General features: G+C 41.9%; 1 long non-coding RNA gene across 7 annotated transcripts; it reads left to right on the top strand.

The window, feature by feature from the left end:
- The first annotated feature begins 639 nt into the window (after positions 1 to 639).
- Positions 640 to 5,755, top strand: LOC125530492 (uncharacterized). Of its 7 annotated transcripts, XR_007292957.2 has the most exons (7): positions 640 to 1,355; positions 2,188 to 2,947; positions 3,367 to 3,403; positions 3,510 to 3,818; positions 4,134 to 4,209; positions 4,355 to 4,456; positions 5,301 to 5,755. It is a non-coding gene; the product is annotated as an uncharacterized LOC125530492 (long non-coding RNA). The 7 variants fall into 7 exon arrangements; XR_007292956.2 differs by lacking the exon at positions 3,367 to 3,403; XR_007292951.2 differs by lacking the exons at positions 3,367 to 3,403; positions 3,510 to 3,818 and adding an exon at positions 1,887 to 2,086 and having other exon boundaries at positions 641 to 1,355.
- The last annotated feature ends 731 nt before the right edge of the window (positions 5,756 to 6,486 follow it).

Here is a 6,486-nt window from a genome sequence, read left to right as displayed (position 1 = left end):
CCGCGTATGTACATAATTTCGATAGTAAGTATTAGATACACGTATTTGATAGTTAGGAAACAAAAACATGTATAAAATTTTATTAATAGGTATTAGATACTTGTATTAAATAGTTAGAAAACAAAAATAGAATGTAATATTTTAGAAAATAATTTACAGAGTATATATACCAGCGTATGTACATAATTTTGTTAGTACATATTAGATACCTGTATTATATAGTTAAGAAACAAAAACATGTATAAAATTTTATTAATAGGTATTAGATACTCCTATTAAATAGTTAGAAAACAAAAATATAATGTAATATTTCAGAAAATAATTTACTGAGTATATATACCCGTGTATGTACATATTTTCGGTAGTAAGTATTAGATACTCGTATTAGATAGTTAGAAAACGAAAATACGCATATTAGATCTCTACTCCTAATGTCTCAGTTGGTAGGTTTTATTTTCGTCCCACCTCACCCGGTATTTTTTGGTATTTTTTTGATACTTCCTCCCATCTCCCGCTCAGCCGCAATGAACCAAAAAAAACCGTCCAGCCGAGTACCCCACGCGCCCCCACGCGCCCAATCTTCCGTCGCATCCAACTAACCCGAATAAAAAAAACCAACTAAACCAAGCCGGCGAAAATTAACCAGCGAAAAAAAATCGCCCCACTCTGCGCCCTCGAGCGAGGTTTCGTGCCCTCGAGCGAGAAACAGTCGCCCGACTATGTTCCCTCCTTCGCCCGCCGCCTCCCGGCCTTCGTCCCTTCACCGCCGCCGCCCTTCGTCCCTTCGCCGCCCCCGCTCCATCCATTCACCGTCGCCCTGGCACTGATCCGGCGCGTAAATCGCACATCACAAGCGCCGGCCTCCACTGATCCGGCGCCGGTCCAGGATCCGGCGCCGATCCTGGTCAGGACCCGTCGCCGGAGACGTCCAGGACATCCAGGATCCGGCCACACCTTTCACCAGCCGCCGCCGAGGAGCCCTACGCCGCAGCCAAGATCCAAGAGGAGCAGCCGCCGCCGAGATCCGAGAGGAGCAGCCGCCGCCGAGGTTCGAGAGGAGCTGGCCACCACGACCTCCCTCCCCAGCCGGCCGCCACCACCTCCTCCCCCACCCCCTCCCCCACGTGCCTGGCATAGGTGGGTCTCAGCCTCCCTCCTACCTCCGTCCAAGGCTAGGAACTCCCCTCCCCTCCCGATCTCCTCCCTTCGTCCAAGGCCACGAGCTCCCCTCCCCTACCCGATCTGACGAAGAGAGGGCCAGGCCTTGCCACTCCGGTGTTCGATGTGGCCAGATCCAGCCGGGGGACTCGCCGCAGAGCCTCCATGTCGGCGGAGCAGCAGCAGCCCAACATAAGGTGGGTGCCCAATCCGTTTTTTGTTCATAGATTTCTGTTGTAGTTTAATTTACTTGACATTTTGCCAAGTCATAGTTTTAGGACTATCACAACATATGTATTACTTTGCACCCATGTCCTCTGTCAAATTTGTTCAGTTCAAAGCATTAAGACTATGACCAGCTATCCAATTTGCAGTCCAGATATATTGTTTCCTTAATCAGCAATGCAAATTTGGGGCAGCTTCAACTTTCTTGTCTGATTTTATTTTGCAATCTATAATCTGAACTGAAAGACGGGTACATGCGCTCAGGTTTTGTAGTTGACTAACCATTAGTAATGCAAATTAGGAGCCCCTTTAATTTCTGTGAGCTGCAAGTGCAGTTGACCAATAATCTCATACTTGCTCATAAGCTGCTGAACTGAATCAACACGCCTCTTTTGGTTCCAACAAAAAATTCCATGCTTAGGACTGTAAAATTACTTCTGTGTAATGTTCATATGGGTCCGGAGGACATTTTACACTTGATGTTTACTTGTGCACGAGCGAAGCAAGTCTGAGCTGCCCTGGGTCTTCTAGAAATTATTGAAGAAGCGTCACGTATCGATAGATCTGGATCCTTTGTGTTGGAAGAGCTGCTGCGTCGGACTATCATAGTTCATATCATAATGTTGATGCCTCTTTTGATATAGCGCTCAAATAAGATTAGGAGGAAGGGCATCACACTCTCCGATAGCAAACAAGATACCACGTACGGATCCTGTTAGTGCATGTAATATCACTATGTTGTATTAACAAATTTGCCTAATGTTGTATTAACAAATCTGTCTTTTCTTTTTTCACTTTGTGTAGGATTTAGAATTATGACAAGGAGTCAGGGACACAATCAGATTTATACCATCCGTTGTGATGATACAAGGAAAGTAAACATATACGCATATTGTGTTCAACGTGATGATACAAGCGAAAGCTGGCCTACGCCGCCAACTGATCTGCGGCAGCGTGAAAGGAGTGTTCAAAAGTAGCAGGAACAGTTGTTCCACTGCTGGTCGGAGGGAGAGCTTGGCAAGGGAGATAGAGGGAGCTCTACAACCACGATCTTGGCATACAACCCGATGGCATCATGCCCACTTAAGCTTCTTCCATGTTCCAATTCTTGCATTTGTTGGTCTTTTACTGTCAGAGCTTACGAAATCCATTACAAATTGAGGTGAGGCCAAGTCGTGAACTTGCTGAGACGTCTTTGCCTTGAATTCTAAGGCTTGAATCTAAATGGAGGCGAGGCCAAGTCTTGAACGAATACTAAGGTTTGCATCTTTTATAAAGCTTGACAGTTACTGTGTAGTTTCAGTTAACATGATAGTCACGCGTGGTGAATCTCTTTTCTTGTCCAGAGATTTCACGAATCCATTATTGCCTACAGAACAACATCCTAGGGCCCTCCCAGTTTGATTCTCTTTATTTTGCTATATCTCAACTATTACATACATCATTTATGCTCTGAAGCTAACCATTGTATGCTTTGATTGGTTGGAGCGGCAAGGTTTTCCAGATCCTGGGAGTCTATCCCTTCCAACAATCTGGAGGTAGCATAGTACATCCGTACTCGCAGGTTGGTGTCTGACTGTCTTTGAATGGTGTTGCTCCAGTGTTGTTTTCCAATGATTAATTTGCAGAAATTGATTATCTGGACATACATGTTTGCTATGTTTGCATCTTGTTTACATATCCCTGTGAGTTCTCTTACAGGAAGAATATGAGTTTGGTGTTTCTTTATTGCCTGATATAGCTAATAGTCTGGTACCAATGAACGGTGCACACTGATAGTCAGTGATTTGAACACTAGCTTATGCCAGATTTTACCGGTTCTGTTTTGAGCCTTGGAAGGCTCATTTCACAATCTTAATCTTTTGACTACCTTTTCAAATGCCAGAGTATATTTTATATAGAAAATACCGACTGCAAAGTTATACTATCAAGTAAATTCCACACACAAAATAAATAAGAAAAACTTATATGTAACGTTGGCAGATGCTTGTTGGCATGGAACGGACATTGTGGATCCAGTGTGAGAATCTCATAGCTGCACTAACTAATTGTACTATTCTTTTAGAATGACAGCCTCCCTAAGTTTGTTTCATTTAAAATGGTTTTCCTCACTAATTGTATGTCAGGCTGCAACATCCTTAGTTCCTCCACATACGACCCTGCGACTAAACCGAGCCGCATACATCTACAACGCTTTTGTGTTGCTGACGCCGTCGCGGCCTCCCCGCATGGGTTCCCATCCTCTGTTCGCCGGCCCGCGCCCCCACATCTCCTCACATTAGTATGGCTGCCGGCTGCAGAATCGACGAGGAGGTCGCAGTGGAGGGGTGGTGCTGCAGTGGCTAGCAAGATATCATAAGCTCTCCTTTGTTCTTTTGTGTTTGAATCAGATTCAGTGGTTCTTGATTTTACAGTCATGTATCGACCACCATTGGGTAAGCTCATCAAGGTTTATCTTGGTTGCAGTTTGCATAAGCTAGGTTTGGATTACACTGACCTTTGCCAGATATATTTGCTTGATAGGTCGATTGCATTATATGCTAGAGGGTGCAATGCCATGTTTTTTAATGCTTGTATCATGTGCACCCTAGAGCCGTAACACTGGTTGTTTCAGGCCCTAAATAAAATCTGACACTTGAAAATTATCGGGGCATGCCGTTTGAACTATCACACCCCATATAAAATGGTGGATTATGCCATGATCGTATAAGTCTTGCTTACCCTGTAATTATGTTCATATGTTTGGACAGAGGGAATATGATCTGAGCCGCCGTTATGTGTTTCTACTAATTAAAGAACAACTAGGGTCACTTGAAAGAAGATGAGGTATGTTGCGGGGCTGTTGTCGATTCTTGCCTATTTGTCATTAGTTATTCTGTTTTGGCGGAATTACTATGTTATCAAATTTGAGTGTTCAACAACTTGCAGAAGTAATTACATGCCAAATTTCTAAATCTTAGTTCATATGCAGCTGGAAGAATTCCACGATAGACCATTGCTTCAAGGTTGGGAGCGGCCACAACATAATTGACATCAAAACCAGATCTGGGTCCTACATATCCGGTCTTGCTCGGTGAGATTTCTATTTTCCAATCCGTTATATACCTATGATTTATTTGCTACATGAGGTAGTGGCGGGATCACCTTTACAATGCCAAATTATATTTCTATTTCTACAGTATTAGCTACTAGCCAACAGCATGTGTTTACACTCTCATCAGTTAACAGAGTGATTAGTCATAGTAAACTATGTGTCAGCTTATGTGAGTCCAATCGATCTATCTTTTACCGGCATTCCCCATTGTGTAAATTGGGATTATTTGCACCAGCCTTCATACACTCCTAAAACATGGTAGGGAAGACAAGCAAATAGGCACCAGTGGAGCTATGGCAAGGCTCAAAGGGCCATGGCCCGCCCTGGGCTAGAGCGAAAAGGAGTTTTACATGAACTTTATCCCACAATATTGCATTGATTTTTAGTTTGGTGGTGCTATTTGCACTATCCAGCCCGCCAACATTTTTTAGGTAACTCCGCCACTGCAAATAGGTATCACGATGGTTGCTGCCTAGAGGGAAGTGAGAAGAAGAGAAGACACAACATGGAGAGGAAGACAATCAGATATATCACTTGTTGCTTTACATCTTTTGTTTGAGCCTTGCTACCTGATTGCTCTTGCAATTGAGGTTTTCCAGTGAGCGTTTTATTACATAGATAGGCTCTTTCTGATGACACCAAGGCTACGACAATGAGTAGGCATGCTCTTTTAAAAATGGGTAGGCATACTCTTTTCAAAATGAGTAGGCATCTTTCCTTTTTGAATAATGGTAACATTAATTTGTTTACTTGTTAAGATTTCCCTTGAATGACTTACTATTGTTATGCACTTATGTTGAATGAAATTTTATCCATTTTGTAGTATCCTACAATGGTTTACAGATGGTGTGGCTCCTTGCACTAAGATGATCGATCAGAGATCTAGAGTCCTCAATACAGATCGATGACGCCTCCTCAAGATTCACTTCTTCGTAGCCCCCAACCTTGGTATAGTATAAAAACCTACAAATAAATCAGAAGAATAGGCAATTATTGGATGCTTATGTTTGTTGGTGTAGTAGCCCTCTTAAGTCCAGTCCTAGAGAAGTGTGTCGTAGAAGCATACCAGGAAGACATGGACGTGGATATGCATTATGGTTGTATTATGGACGTGGATATGGTCGCTATATTAGCTATATCTTTTACATATTTTTCTGAGTTTGTTCTCAGGGGTGGGTCGTGGCTACCTGGTAACGGTCCAATTTGGTTGTTTTATGATCTTGTCAAGATATTTCACACGATACGGATTAACTATCACCAGTTTTAGTTAATGATTCCTGATATTTATCTCCCAATGGTTATCCGTCCGCACAGTTGCATGCAACTACAAGTACAAACTAATTTTTTAACTTCCATTTCTTGATCAATTGACATTGAAAAGTTAGCACTATTAACGCACTCTTTGTAGAACACTGCTAATACACTAAGATCTATTTGAAACTTATTTTATGGAATACAAAGATTACTTTTTGATATATGTGAAATATAAACTCCTCTACACTAGAAGCACAAAGAAACATGAAATGGAACCCCACCTTGAAACACGTAAAAACAGATATGATGTTGATCTATGATATACCCCATTAACTGCAAAATTTAGCATGATGATGATGGAAGAAAGTTTTAATCAAGGTGTTATTTTTGAGCAAAAACCCAACATTTTATTATTTTCCCTTGATTGCATGCCTCATTATTTAATCACCGATGCACATATGCTACCTTCATGTTTCAATCATATTTACTTACTCTTCCAAGGAATTTATGGCCAAATGTGTTCAAATGCTTTTATCTTTTGAACATGTTTTCATATGAATGAACTGTGGTGCTTTTACTTTTCATTAAGGTTGCTCGACCAAGGTTGTTCAGTGATTGTGTGCACTCCACATGCATCGCCTTTGTCGAGTAAGAAAAACATGTTTTATCTCTGATTATTTCCACATAATCTTCTTTCGGTTATTTGATTTTCTTTACGTTTGTCCCCTTATGCTCCTCTTATTCCCTCAATAAAG

The sequence above is a fragment of the Triticum urartu genome, chromosome 1A (assembly GCF_056163025.1).
Source record: "Triticum urartu cultivar PI428250 chromosome 1A, HENAU_Tu73, whole genome shotgun sequence".
NCBI lineage: Eukaryota > Viridiplantae > Streptophyta > Magnoliopsida > Poales > Poaceae > Triticum > Triticum urartu.
Note: the sequence above shows the minus strand (reverse complement) of the source record. Positions and strands in the feature narration are given on the sequence as shown.